Source organism: Lygodium microphyllum, chromosome 27, assembly GCF_053477565.2.
Source record: "Lygodium microphyllum isolate KBCC chromosome 27, Lygodium_microphyllum_v1.1.10, whole genome shotgun sequence".
In the NCBI taxonomy this organism is placed as follows: domain Eukaryota; kingdom Viridiplantae; phylum Streptophyta; class Polypodiopsida; order Schizaeales; family Lygodiaceae; genus Lygodium; species Lygodium microphyllum.
Genome location: NC_141161.1, coordinates 70749589 through 70765733, shown reverse-complemented (window position 1 = coordinate 70765733; position 16145 = coordinate 70749589).

Below are 16145 nucleotides of genomic sequence, written 5' to 3'. Positions count from 1 at the left end.
TAAACATAGAGCAGTGTACTCTATCTTGTTCCATTATTCATTCATTTGTTCCATTATTCATTCATTGTGTAACACACAAAGGTACTAAGTCTAAATCACAAATACAATGTATGAAAATAGGTTATTAACTAGCTAGGCACCTCTAACTTGACCCACTCATTATTATGACACACAAGACAATGATAGCTAGCTACAGCTATACAACCAAGTTAGTGTAGATATTGAGCTTGAATCTCAACACGCCCCCTCAAGCTCAAGTCAATTGTTGTACTCCAAGTAGCACTTTGAAGTGAACAAACTTATATCTACCAAGTGATTTGGTAAAGATGTCAGCTACTTGGTCTTCAGTCTTCACAAACAATGAAGCAAATCTATCTTTCTTGCAAGTACCATTTCCGTAATGAAGTAATAATGAACTTCTATATGCTTTGATCTAATATGGTAAACTGGATTGCTAGCCAATAGCACACTACTCATATGGTCACAATGCGATATGACCTTCTTGTTTATTTGTATACCCAATTTATGTAATAATTTCAAGAGCCAAATCACTTCACATGCAGCTGAGGTTGCACCTCTATACTTTGCCTCTCTGCTAGAGAGTGAACTTGTAGGTTATTTTTAACTACACCAACTGACCATACTACTTCCAAATCTAAAAGCATAACCACTAGTTGATCGTTTGTCATATGTACAACTAGCCCAATCAACATTTGTATAACGTGTCAACTCAAGCAGCTTTTTAAACTCATCAAACAACCCATAATCAATAGTACCCTTCACATACCACGTAATCCTCCTAACTGTATCCAAGTGAGGTTTGTGTGGCTCTTGCATAAACTGACTAATCAATCACATTGAATAACTGAGGTTAGGACGAGTAATGATAAGATTGATCAAGTTGCCCACCATCTGCCTATACATTGTAACATTCTCTATCTCACTACCAACATTGACTCCAAGCTTTACATTTTGATCTAGCGGTATTTCCATGGACTAACAATCCATCATTCCATACTTGATCAGCATATCCTATGCATACTATTTTTGTAGTAGCCAAATTCCTTGAGGTGTAGTCACTACCTCGATGCCAAGAAGATATTTTATCTCTCCCAAATATTTCACTTTGAACTCTGCCTGCAACATGGATTTAATTTCAAAAATACCATAGTCATCATCTTCAGTAATGATCAAGTCATCTACATAAATAACCAAGACTATATACCATGTCTTTGTCTACTTAGTGAAGACACTATGATCTACATTTTCCATCAAAATCCAAGTCGCTATAAATACGAGTTGATTCGAGCATTCCATGCTCTCAATGCTTTTTTTAATCCATAAAGTGTCTTTTTTAGCCTACATACATAATTCGAACAATCAAGGTGTACATAACTCTTAGGTTGTTCCATATACACTTTCTCAATCAAATCTCCATTCAAAAATGCATTTTTGACATCCATTTGCCAAAGCTTCCATCCCTTAGATGCTACTGAAGTGATGACAATTCTCACAATTGCTATTTCTGCAATCGGGCTAAAAGTCTCCTCATAATCTCGACCATACTACTATGCATAACCTTTAGCAACCAACCATGCTTTGTATCTCTCTAGAGATCCATCTGCTTTGCATTTCACTTTGTAAATCCATTTATAGCCAATGGATATTTTTCCTTTAGGCAATCCAACCAATCCAAAGTGTCATTTTCAGCCAATGTTGCATATTCCTTATCCATGGCTACATACCAATTCTCATCACCAATTGCTTCATTGAACTTTGTAGATTCTTTGTGACCCATCACTTTAATCATATAAGCAATGTGCTTGGCTAAATACCCACTACAAGTTATCCTATCAATAGGCTTTTTGACTCTCTTTGACCTTCTTACCTATGTAATTCCCTCTCATGAGGCGGTACATACCTACTTTGCCTAACTCCAAGCGTAGTAATTAATGGTATACCAAGTTCATTGTCAAGATTGTCACTGCCAAGTGACTCATAAAAAAAAGTAAGTGGCCTAGTAACATCTTTCCTTTACCTTTATCTAATCTCCCCCTCACTCATTTGGGCATGAAAGGGGCACATAACTAAGGAATTTTAGCCTTGGTAAAAAAAGGAAAATAAAGGAAAATAAAGGAAAATCCATCGACTAGTAAAGGATTGTCATCTCAAGCCACCACACTCCCCATCGTAATCATCACATGCACATTGTATCCATCCAAGCTACCTTGATTGTATAAAAAACACCATGAACTCTACACAAGTGGAATGCTACCAATCAACCTTAGAGCTATCAAAGGGAGAGATGACTTGTAATGAACAACCATTGTCATGAAAAATGAGATAGTTAGCCTTTATAAAGGCTATATAAGTCTTAGTATAAGGGGTTTCAATAGCTAGCCTTTTGCTTCTTCATACTCTAAACATGCTAGAGAGAGAAAGAGAGATATATATATATAGAGAGAGAGAGAGAGAGAAGAGAAGAGGTGAGAGAAGGAGAGAAGAGAAGAGGTGGTACAAAAGAGAAGAGAAGCAAGAATAGAAGAGAAGAGGAGAAGAGGAAGATAAGAGAACGAGAGAATAGGGGAGGAGTAGAGAAGAAGAAAGAAAGAGGTAGATGAAGAGAATAGGAGAATAGAGAGGAAGAGAGTCAAGAAGGAGAGAGAGTGGGATGAAGAGAGCAAGAGGAGGTCACCATCAATTGTGAAGGAGAGCATTACTTTGGATTCCAAAAGACTCATCCACCTTTCGTGCCTCTCATACTCGTGGAACAAGTCTTTCTTTTGCCTATGAAGTCTTTATCTCGTAAGGAGCCTGCCAAACAATTTAGAGTTATTAATCAAGATCATCAAATCTCAAAAACTAGTGTATGTAGACTCCCTACTCACGATGGCTCCGAAGATATGATATTCTAGAGTGTGCAGAATGTACGAATACGATCGCAAACGTGGTCAACATAACATCACACTCAACACACGACCAATTTCTTTCATAGATTAATGATCAATTATTTATACATGAGTAGGAACCTAAGCAAAAGAGTTTTTTTGGTAAAGAAATTATAGCTCAACAAGAATTCAATAGAAAATAAATGTTAGAACGAGTAAATTTTTTATTAAATTAGAGTTTTAAAAGGTAGGATAAATTGCATAGCATTGAATAAATTTACTCCAATTGGATATGCATCATGAGTATTTCTTTAACAATAGGGAAAGTGAAATTTACATTAAGAATATTTCATTGGCATTTTTAAATTATGTGAATGTAAGGAAAGGTGAAGATTTCCATTGAGAATATTTCTTTTTGCATTAAATATTATGTAAATTTAAGAAAATATAAAACTTACATCAAGAATATTTTTGTTTGCATTTATGAATTACTTAAATATCAAAAAATATTTTCTTGGTATGTGTAAATCATATAAACATAGAAAAATAGTTTGCTTGATATTTATTATTCATTTAAAGTGAATTAGGATAATCAAAGTAGGTGATTAAAATTTATTGATTAGGAGTACTTTTCTTAAGAATGAAATCTGAGCATTATTAAAACTAAGTCGACAATTATCAAATGGTGTACATAGCTCATTAGAAGTTATTAAGTCGAGTACATAACAAATTAAACTAGGATATTCAAACCAGTTCACTTTACCAACATGACAAAGTGAAATACAAGTCCTAGGTCAGGAAATAGCCAAGAGAATGATATAATTCTCCTTGGAGTGAAATAAAAGTTTAAATTTTCCTAGGATAAATACTCACCTTGTTGACTCACATAAATTCCAAGGAAAAATCGTGATTCCAATTCCAACTTGGTTCCCACAAATTAGGACAAATCCTAATTAGTCAAGACTTGTAATGAGGTCAAGCAACCCACCTTTAATAAGTGTTACAAGTAAGATTGTGAACAAGGACTAATGATAACCAAGAAAAAATCCAATGTACAAAGACTAATCATGATTTAGATCTCAAAAAGGAGACTTAGAAAAGAAAAATTCGAAGAAAAACTAGGAGAAATCCAAGAATTTAGGAAGAGGTCCAAGTCAAAAAGAATTGTGTCTAAGTTAAGATCTTGCTTAAATTTCCTCTTGTAACATACCAACCCGAGCTTTCCTTGGCAGTACATTCTTAGTAGCCCATCAAGAGATGTTCTAGAAAGTGCTGTCTGGGATTTTGATGAAAACCCTCAGAGTTTGCGAACTAGGCTTGCTTGAGTCTATCTTGCAGTAGAAGTTCCAACCATTCCCACGAGGATCAACGTGAGTCTTTTTCGTCAAATCAACTACTAACTGTAATGAACAGGGATCACGGGAATATGGCATGGGAACATACCAGTCACACTGATGGTACATAAGGTGTAAAAGGGTATTTTGAGGTATCACAGAAATTATCAAGAAACTCTCTTTTCACCTTCTCAAGCTTCCATGGCTTCCTCTTCTTCTTCCTCTCTCCCTCTTCCTCTCTCTTCTTCTTGCCTTTCTCTCTCCTCTCCCTCTTCTTCTGCAGTCCTTCTCTCTCTCTTTCCCCTTAGTTAGGACAATTAGATCTCCTTCATTACAAGTGGTATCAGAGCTTTGTCCTTGATCCTTCTCTTTCCCCATAGATTTAGGGCTCTCACAGTTTCCCATAGTTAGAAAGCTCCAGTTACATCTCTTTCACAGGTACACAAGAGTACTCAGGCAGGCTGTCAGCCCTCTTGAAGACTGTGGCAGCCTTTCTTGGAGCTTTCCCAAGAACCATGGACAAATCTGGAAGCGGGCAGACAAATTTGACAGGTCGTCACTAATTTTCATGCAAGTTTTTTAGGGTTTTGGGCAAAAAGGAGGGTAGCACAGTTAGAGAAGGTCAAAAACTCAGTTACTTTTCAAGAAGACCTTCTCTCTCCTCTTTTCCCCAAGCTGCCATGGAAGCTCCAGCCCAAGAAACTCAGAAATCTTGCTCCCCCTCCTCTTCCTCAGCAAGATTGGCTTGTCCCAAGGTCTTCCTCTCAGTTGGAGCAGCACATTGAGCAGCAGCAACCTTGCCTTTCCCCTGCTTGTGGCCCCCCAGGAGCAGCCCGAAATTTGCGGCGCAAAAAACGGGCTGCTTCCTAGCCTGCATGACAGCCCTCCCCTCCTTCCTGTCTTCACTCCTGGCCCTTGGTAACTTTCTTGGGCAATATCAGAGGCATCTTCCTCAACCCTTGGACTCCCCTTTTGCACTCAAGAAACCCTGGTCTGGTGCAGTCCATGGCAGCCATGGAACCTTAGCATTAAGCTCAGAAAACTTGAAGATTTTGGTCTCTCCTTGGTCCCCGGGAGTCCCTCTTCAACATAGCTCAAGATTTCAGCCATCAAGAAGAATGGGAAGAAGATTACAAGCAAGATTTGAAGGCATGCACTTGTGGGCAGCCATGGCTATGGAGTAGGACTTCAATTTCAGTAAGAACTCTTCATGGGAAGGTCCTGAACCATCCTGCCCCAAGCTTGACTTCACCCTTTCTTGATGAAGCACACCCATTTTGGAGCCATGGAGCATGCGGGATCAAATGGAGCTCTCATGAACGACTGAGGTGGCATTAGTGGCTTCCTTCTTCTCCAAAAGACTCAAGGTAACCGATTCTTGGCTCTCATTCTCTCCGTTTAAGTCTCTTGTTGAATCCCATCCATTTGTTTGAGAGAATGTATGAGTTCAAGTAGATAATAGGAGGCCCAGACCTTGAATGCATGCTGAGTATTAGTCCCAGTCATTTCCCTTTGATCTTATAGTGCTGAAATGGATTTTACTCATGCTGAAGCTTCATTGTGATTATATTTTTCTTACCCATAACCCGTTTGGCTTCTTGTGAATTGGCTGAGCCAAGAAGTGATAAAAAAATCCATTGTATAAGGGTGAGTAGGCAGTGAGTCACTGCCAGTAAGCTCTCTATCCCCATTCCCCATTCCAATTCCATGCACTTCATGAAAAGCCCAAAATTTTGATTCCTGAAATGCATCTCATGCTGGTTGTTTGATTAATAAATGTCTGCCATGTATATTCCGGGTGAGGAAAAGCCTGATGCCAGGCGAGGTGGCAAGACAAAAGAGGGGTGACCCCCCTTGCCATCAAAGACCCTGAAGGGGTGCACAACCCGGCCCGAGGGGAACTTTGCCCACCTCCTGGTGATCCGAAGCCCAAAGAATTATTGCAGGTGCAGGTACATTTGATAGAATAGCCCGAACCCTGATCACTTGAGCCTACAAACCCCTACATGCATTGGTAATGTCATGAACCACTTAGTAATGTATGGTGGATGCAATGCAAGAAGGGCAGGGTATGCAGTTGTGGAATTGGTCTCAACAATGAGCTATGGATGCAAAGGATGTATGGATTTATGGGGCATTGAGAGCCACCATTGAGGCCCTGGATGTCTGGGATAAGACCCTCACCATTGGGATAAAGTATGCTCCTTGAGGGAGTCTTTGCAGGATATTGCAGATAGCCAGTCCTACACAGTCAGCCCGCAAGAATTGATTGCATCAAAGCCTTCTTGTGTGAATGAGCGTGATTTCTATAGCTTGATTCAAAGAGGGCATCTTCCCCTTCTATCTGAGCTAAAAACCTCCCCATTCCGCCCTACGGTGTGGGAGATACACTCAGTTTTGTGCTCAAAGGTACTGTGGGACAGGCAGCAGTCCTACACAGTCAGTCCGCAAAAACTGATTACAGCAAAGCCTTCTCGTGTGAGCATGAGTCTATAGCTTGATTGAAGATGGAATCTTCCCCTTAGATCTAAGCTAAAAACCTCCCCATTCCACCCTACGGTTTGGGAGATACACTCAGTTTTGTGCTCAGAGGTACTGTGGGACAAGCAGTAGTCCTACACAGTCAGCCCACAAAAAGTGATTACAGCAAAGCCCTGATCATTTACTATCGGAGATATTTTTACATAACCTCGTAGAGGGGATCGAGGGCTTTCATTTGAATCAGAAACTTTGGCAATCGGAGTTCCCTAGCTCAAGTTATCGTCATTTTTGTAACAAGGGGTCTGGTGGACTGCACTTGGGATGGCAGGCCACAAGGGTAAAGCAAAGGCCCAGGAGGAATTTCAGAGTGAAATAAGGGACTCCCGTGCCTCAATGAATGATCCTAGCTCAGCCCAGGAGGATCATGAAGACTTGTTTGAAGAAGGTGCCCCCGAGATAGATCGCTTGTCTCTGCTCAACCAAACCCTATGCCAACATGAGACCCGTCATGCTGAACGACATTGAGAGATGAAGCAACGCCATAGGGAGATGGAAACCCGCCAAGATCATTGTCATTCCGAAATGATGGCTAAGATGGACTTACTCATAGAGTGCATGGGCGCCCTCATCCCCGCCATTGCCCCCCCCCCCCTCGGATCGACCCAAGGAGTATGTCCCTCCCCGTGAGGCTAACCGCCCTCCCCCCTTGGAGATCGGGTGCAGCCCACAAGGACTTGGTGGTACCCATGGCATTCCCCATAGCACTTATGAGACGGGTGAGCCCTCCACTCGACATGATGAGCCCCTCCTTCCCTCCCCCATTACGAATCCTTCAGCCCATCATTGGCACCCCAACTCCCCCGTAACGAAAGCTACTTGCACACTCAAGGGAATGGCTCCAATGCAAATCTTGGGCAGCATGGAATGCACGGAGTACATGAGCAGCATGCATATGGCAATGGGCAGCATGCACATGGCAATGGGCAGCATGCATATGGCAATGGGCAGCATGGACATTTTGGACAGCAAGGTCCTAATGGGCAATTTGGTCCTCATGTAATGCACGTGCAGCATGGCCCCCATGGGAATTTTGGATAGCAAGGCATGTATGGGCAGCATGTAGCACATGGCATTCATGGACAGCCAGGCCCAAATGAGCTGTGTGACAAGATTATGTTTACAAAATTCAATGGGCAATCCTCATCCCCAGCTGAACTAGAGGAATGGACCTCTAAATTGGAAGCCTATTTTCTCATCTACCCCCGTACCGATGAAGCAAAGATCATTTTTGCCTCCCTTCACTTAGAAGGTTTTGCCCACACATGGTGGAAATTTGTTCAACAAGAAAACCAGCAGTTTCGTGATTGGGAAGAGTTCAAGATGCATATATGATCCAAGTTTTTGTCTCCCCGGTGGAAAAAGAACGCTTGGCTAGGCAATGGTATCAGTTTGATCAGCGAAATCTCACCGTGAGGGAGTACACCAACCAGTTTATGAACCTATCCATGTATGTTGAGGCAGTTAGTGATGAGGCCAAATTGCATAAATACATTTATGGGCTGGATGCGCATCTCTCAGCTGATATAATGGCTCAAAAGCCAGCCACCCTGTTTGCAGCCATAGAATTGGCCGAACGTTATGGTTGAAAGTACCGCCGCAATGAGAGCATGCAGCCCATTGCAAGATAGCAAAGATACCCTATTAGACAACCCCTATATCGCAGCAACAATGCAGGGAATGGCAACCCCAAAATTCCTACTTACCCCACTTTTAATGCTGAAAGGAAATATGGCAGTTTTGGGACAGCACCACCCTCCAAAAGTACCCAAAGTATGCTGAAAATAAGGCCAGGAATGGCTTTGGTCCCAATGGTCAAAAATTCATTCCTCCTGAAGTTGTCAAGGATAGAAAATCCAAAGGCTTGTGTTTTAAATGCGGGGATAAGTACACGATTGATCATGCATCCAAATGCCCCTTTAAGAACACCACTATCAAGTTTAATAGCATGTATGTACTGGAAGATAGTGACAAGCTGGACGAGGACATCCATGACAGCTCTCAAATAATGACACTTGCTGAAAATGCTAAATATGAGGAGGATATTGATCCCGATCAGTTTTATGACTCACCGTACGGGTTCCCTTTTGACCCTGGTGGCTACCCCATTGATGACATGCTTGGGAATGACCCTTGGCACCCCTCATTCACCGCTATATTAGCCTGCTCAATCTCCATGGATGCATGGACCGGCTCTAGGAGTTCGAACACCTTACGGGTGCATGGTAACATTGATGGCAAGAGTGTATACATCCTCATAGATAGTGGCAGCACACACAGCTTTGTGAATAAATCAACTCTTGGCCGTTTGACATGTGTTCCCACTGAATTACAGCAACCTCTTCAGGTTCAAGTGGCCAATGGAAATGAGGAAGTGAGCTCCCATGTATGCACACAAGTGTCTCTTATGCTGGCTTAAAATTACACAGCAAAGGTGGACTTAATTACCCTTGATATGGGCCCCATGGATGTTGTATTGGGATGTGATTGGCTTTAGCAGTTGGGAAAAATCTCTATGGACTTCTCTCAGCTGTATATGGAGTTTGTAATGCATGGGTAGCTTGTACACTTGGAGGGAATCAAAGAAAATGCAGATTTTTAGCTTATAATAGCAAGACAACTCAAAAAGGAATTCAAGAAACGCTCGCAAATCTTTGTCTTGCATTTGCATAAGGATAATGATGACCAACACACCTTGAGGAAGCAAAATGCAGCACTAAAAGCACTTTTGGCTGAATATGAGGACCTATTTCAGCCCCCCACTACCCTTCCCCCTCAAAGATTGGTGAATCACCCGATTGACTTAGAGCCCCATGCCCTGCCCATCAATAAACCCCCATATAGACTCTCTAAATGTGAGAGAGAGGAAGTAGCAAAGCAAGTCAAGGAGCTCACTGAGATGGGATTCATAGAGCCTAGCTCTTCCCCTTATGCCTCCCCGGTTCTATTGGTTAAGAAAAAGGACGGATCTTTCCGGTTGTGCATTGACTATTGTGATCTCAATAAGATCACCGTCAAAAATAGATACCCCATCCCTCGAATTGATGACTTGCTTGATGAACTCAAGGGAGCACACTACTTCACTAAGATTGATTTGCGATCCGGTTACCACCAAATCAGAATGAGGGTGGGTGATGAAGTCAAAACAGCCTTTCGGACTGACCATGGCTTGTACCATTTCCTTGTCATGCCATTTGGGCTCACAAATGCACCCGCCACATTTCAGAGCTTAATGAACAAGATATTGCAACCATGGCTTTTCCAGTTTGTGTTGGTATTCTTTGATGATATGCTCATTTACAGCAAGTCAATGCATGAGCACTTGAAGCATGTCAGGCAGATTTTTGATGCACTGAGAGAGCACCACCTCTTTGCCAAAGAAAGCAAGTGTGTCTTTATGCAAACAGAGGTTGAGTACTTAGGACACATCGTTAGTGAAAAAGGCATCCAAGCTGATCCAAAAAAAGTGCAATGTGTCCGGGAGTGGCCCACCCCCACTACCACTACCTCCTTGCGTGGTTTTCTTGGTCTCTCCTCCTTTTATAGGAGATTTATTCTCTATTATGCCACAATTGCAGCCCCGTTAACAGACAAGCTGAAAAAAGAGGCTTTTCTATGGGATGAATTGGTTGCCCGCAGTTTTCAGCAGCTGAAAAACTTGCTCACTTTAGCCCCCATCCTCATATGCCCCGACTTTTCAAAGGATTTTACCATCCAGTGTGATGCTAGTGGACGAGGTATTGGTGTAGTTTTGCTGCAAGAACACGGGGTAATAGCATTTGAGAGCCGAAAATTGGATGATAAAGAGAGAGAGTTGCATGTCTATGATCAGGAGATGTTGGCAGTCATTCATGCTATCAAAAAGTGGCATCACTACTTGTATGGCAGCAGATTTAAGGTGAAAAGTGACCACCGTGTGCTCAAATATTTCTTGACTCAGCCCAACCTCACTCCCAAACAATGTAGATGGGTGGCGACACTACAAAACTATGACTTTGAGATTACCCACACTCGTGGCAAGGACAATGTAGTGGCTGATGCACTCTCTCGCATGTGGGCATGCAAGGTCTCATCCATCACTGAACTCCACCATGATTGGATTGAAGAGCTCCAAGAGGCATACTTGCTTGATGCTGAATTCAGCCCTCTTTTCCAAAAATTACAGCAAGATGTCATGGATGACAATTCCCAATATCAGCTCCATAATGGCCTCATTTGGATCCATGGCCGTATTGTGATTCCACATGCCTCTCCCTTCACCCAAAGGATCCTTGAAGAGATTCATTCTTCACCGATTGTTGGCCACTTAGGGGTCTTCAAAACATATGATCGAGTTTCAAAAAGCTTCCACTAGAAAGGCCTATGGCGGGATGTAAAAGACTTTGTGTCTAGATGTGTGTCTTGCCAACAAAATAAAGATAGCTCTCTTAAACCGGGTGGCTTGTTGCAGCCTTTACCTATTCCTGAAGGAAAATGGACCCACATTACCATGGATTTCATCACTGGTTTACCTACAACCAAGAAGGGTTGGGATAGCATATACATGGTAGTTGACCAACTCACTAAAGCAGCCCATTTCATCCCTACAAAATCCCAGTTTACAGCATCCCAAGTTGCCACTCAGTTTATGGAGCATGTTTTTAAGTTGTATGGCTTGCCCCAAGTCATAGTACATGACCGGGACACCAAATTTATGAGTCAGTTTTGGCAGACCATTTTCAGCTCCATAGGGACCAAATTGGCTCCGTCCACAGCCTATCATTCCCAAACGGATGGGCAGACCGAAAGAGTCAATAAGTGGCTTGAAACTTATTTGCGACATTTTTGTCATGATGTGCAGAATTCTTGGGACGTATGGCTGCACTTGGCTGAATTTTCTTACAACAACTCCACTCATTCTAGCATTGGAGTCTCTCCCTTCGAAGCATTGTATGGTTATCGAGTGCCCCTTCCTACCGTGATTTTCAATGAAAAGCTCAACCCCTTGGGAAAAGAAGAGTTGGACCACATGCAAGCTCTACTTCAACAATGCAAGGTAAACCTCAAAAGGGCTCAAGAGCACATGAAGCTCCATGCTAATGCAAAAAGAAGACCCCTTGACTTTCAAGAGGGTGAAATGGTACTCCTCAAGGTCCCCAAGTCCCGTTATGCCACGCTAAATGACGGCTCTTGCAACAAGTTGGCACACCGTTACTATGGGCCCTACAAGATCATTAAGAAGGTCGGGGACTTGGCTTACCATCTCCAACTCCCTCCCACCACTAAGATCCATGATGTCTTCCACGTGAGCCAATTGAAACCTTTCATTGGCACTCCCAAAGATCATGTAGAGGAGCTCCCACCCATAGATGAGAAGGGCCTTATTCGGTACATTCCGGAAGCGGTCATTGGGCAACGTGAAAAGCAACTCCACACCCGTTCCATACATGAATACCTGATCAAATGGCAAGGCCTACCAATAGAGGAAGCCTCTTGGCACCTAGCATCTATATTGGATGAATTTCCATACCTCAAGGAGGCTGTGTTGGCTAGTACTTCACCATGACCCCTGTTTTGGGCTGCAGTCTGCATCTGGACAGCCACCTGTTTTGTACCAGATTTGGTCCTGGTCCATTCTGAGCCCCATCCTCCATACATGGGCTGAAAGTACACCTCGAGGGCTCCATGCCAACACCTTACTTGCCCCGATCGGAGTTCCCTAGTGGAAGTTATGGCTGTTTTTCTCCAGCCATACCACCTGGGACTGCACACTAGAAATTCCTGGACAGCCCTTTATTTTGTACCAGTTTTGGTCCTGACCTAATTGCAGCCCCGCCTCACCCACATGGGCTGAAAGTACATCTCATGGGCTCCGTAACGACACCTCAATTGTCCCATTCGGAGTTTCCCACACAAAGTTATGGCTGATTTCCTACAGCACACCCTTACAGTCCATGACTACATCCCTTGTTTTTTAGGACAAAAACTTTATGAGACGGGATGGTTTGTAATGAACGGGGATCACGGGAATATGGCATGGGAACATACCGTCACATTGATGGTATATAAGGTGTAAAAGGGTATTTTGAGGTATCACAGAAATTATCAAGAAACTCCCTTTTCACCTTCTCAAGCTTCCATGGCTTCCTCTTCTTCTTCCTCTCTCCCTCTTCCTCTCTCTTCTTCTTGCCTTTCTCTCTCCTCTCCCTCTTCTTCTGCAGTCATTCTCTCTCTCTTTCCCTCTTCTTCTGCAGTCCTTCTCTCTCTTTCCCTCTTCTTCTGCAGTCCTTCTCTTCTTGCCTTTCTCTCTCCTCTCCCTCTTCTTCTGCAGTCCTTCTCTCTCTCTTTCCCCTTAGTTAGGATAGTTAGGTCTCCTTCATTACACTAACGGTTGACTAGTGTCAGCAGTTCGAGATTCCATCCCTTATAGAAATTGTTGCCTAAAACAAGCTTACGTTACACTGGGTTCAAAGAGAATGGGAAATGAAGGGAAGTATGGCAATATGATTCCTTCTAACCATGGTTCTAAAGTGATGCAAGTCAAGCTTCTTGATCTCTAATGGTCCATTAAAAATGCTATTTTTATTCCTTCTCAGGAAAGCTCTCCGCTTATCGAGACCACCCAACCATAGGTATGGATCTATCGGGGTCCATCCTCCCACTTTCCTCAAGAGAGTATTTTTAATTACCTACCACCTTAGGTTCAACATATAAAAACAGCTTCTTTGAATTATCTCTTGATACAAATTCATTACATGCCTTTAATTCATGACACAAAAACAGAGTAAAGCAATCCCTTCTCAATATGTTCCTTTAAGAACAATAACTTTTTACAATGTTTTTTGTTCTAACTAGAATGATGTCAACCCAAAGTATTATTCTTTCCAAGTTTAGTTCCTCAACTAGTATTGGAACTTCTAGGATACTATCTAGAATTCGAAGGGTAGTTGGCAGTTCATAAGAGCCTAAGGAGTTTATGAACAAAGTCCCCTGGTATCCTCACCTCCTCCTACCGACTACAGTTCCCTACGACAAGACCTTTTGCGTCACAATTGTTCTATACTCACTAACGTGAAAAAAAAAACCCTTCGAGTAGGTTTTATTCATGCTGGCCTTGGGGAGGTCTAGCACCATCAAGAACACTACCTTATTTGGCATTCTATGCTCATCGAAATACTACCTCAATTGGCAATCTGTACTCGGTCATCCATCTTTTAGCCTGATGATTTTAGGAAAGATAAGTACCTAGCTTACAATCACAAACATCTAATTCAAATGCATTATACATAAAAAAATTATTTCCAAGACAAATCTTCTCTTTCCAAAAATAATGATAATAGCAAGGCAAAAACTTAGCGTAACTAGCAATACCTTCCAATAGTCTTCTCGAATTTTCCCTTTCTCAGGATCTAGTTTGGACTAAACAACAATTCTATTCTTGAGAATAATTTCCTTGGAGTTTTGTGGTCCTTGCTTGCAATTTTAAAAAAATCTTGATTAGTTTAGTTACGAAAAAAAATCTTTCAACAATTCCATCTCAAGGTCTTTTACATACCAAAAATTAGCGTCTATGGTTATTCATTAGATCAATACAACTCAAAAATATTAAGTCTTTTAGGGACACAGTACCTTCCTTGTACTTGCTTAGGTTCATCTTATACAAATCCAAGTTATCCCTTGGAATTTGTGGTTAAGAATTCATTTAAAATATTATTTGCATGAAATGAATAAAATCCTATTTTATAAATGCAGCTTTTGTTGCCAACTCATGGGATGATGTCTACTAGCTGCCTTTATTATAAAAATATAGTACCTGGGGATCCATGTGACGAGGGCTCGCAACTTCATTTGTAATCCCAATACTCATCATTCCGTTTGTAGTAACTGTGTCCACACCATTATTGGCATCTTCTACCTCCATGACCTTCATAACTTTCTTCTTCGAGGCCATGGTCTTTAACCACGATATCATAGAGGGGATTTTTGGCAAACAAGAGAGCTTGGGATTGTCGCAATTGGATTGATGGAAATTTGATTGATGGGGGTTGGTGATCACTAGGAATTCAAAAAAATCAAGGAGAGTCTTGATTCCACAGGGATGTAGGGTAGAAAGGATGGAGGATTCGATTCCAAGAGCTCACAGAGTATCCTCCTTATCTTCGTGAGGAGAATTCTCATCCTTGCACTTCTCTTACCCCACTCCCTCTTGCTCTATATTCCTGAGAAGGGCCTCTCCTCTCTTGCTCAAGCTACTCTCCAACGGCTCCTCATGCCTTGTATTTATAGTTAAATTAAAGAAAAAGGATTGTGGCCAAGAAAAGGAGCTCTTTATGGAGGGTATCTTGGCAAATCAGCAACCTAGAAGCTTTCAAGATGCAATCTGATGCTGGCAATTTGATCTTTGAGGTCTAGAGAGGTTGCCAGAGATGCCATGACTAATTCGCCTGGCTCTCGGATGATCTTGCTTCAATCTAAGCATGTCGATGAACGGAGAAGAGGGGGAGATTGTTGGAGTTATCTAATGTGATACAGAAGGAGAATTCTAGATTTTTCTTCACCAATCAGGGACTCCAAAATCGGGATCATCATGTGCCATTTTTTTAAATTAAAAAATGGGGGGGAGGGGGGGAGGGGGGGAGGGGGGGCATGGCCTATCGTCGTTGTTTTTGTCTTCTTCTTCCTTTTCTTCCTAAAGCTTTTAAGCTTTTAATCTTAAAGCTCTAAGACTTGTTTGATTTACTAAGTTTTAAATGTGTTTGATCAATTTTGACTTATGGCCCATGACTCGCATTCGTGTGTAACTTCCATGAAGGATGGCTATAGTCCCTATCAATCTGGGAAAGTGTTGTGTTACGATCCTCAAACTATTTTGCTTGAGACTTCCTCTATTTAGTGGTTTAGAATTCTTCAAGTCAAATTTGCGAGAAGTCAAGAAGATTGAAAATAAAGTCAGAATATCACACCTCTCTGTTTATGTAGGAATATTAATTGAAGAAGAATTGCTTGTGCTTGTAACAATGCATGTAAGTTTAACTTGATGCACTTAGGAAGTTGATTTAATTGAAGAAAAAATACTAATATACTAAGTCTGCACAGGATAAAAAGAAAAGCATACTAGACCTCCCCCAAGGCTAATTGCAGGTGTAATTTTTTAGGGTGATTAGCTGCCGCTTCGAAGAGTTTGGGATTGACTCTAATGGCAAGAGGTCGCTCCATAAGGGGATCCTCATGTAAGAGGAGTTAAGGGTGCTAAGGTGGATCTGGCTAATAAACTCTTAGACTCCTAGGAATTTTCCAAACCCTACACGACTTAGAATAAATCTCCTGAGGCCTTAATACTAGTTAGGGACAAAAGTCTTGGAAAATAAAGGCCTTCATATCATTCTTCTGTATGGGCAGAAGGTGA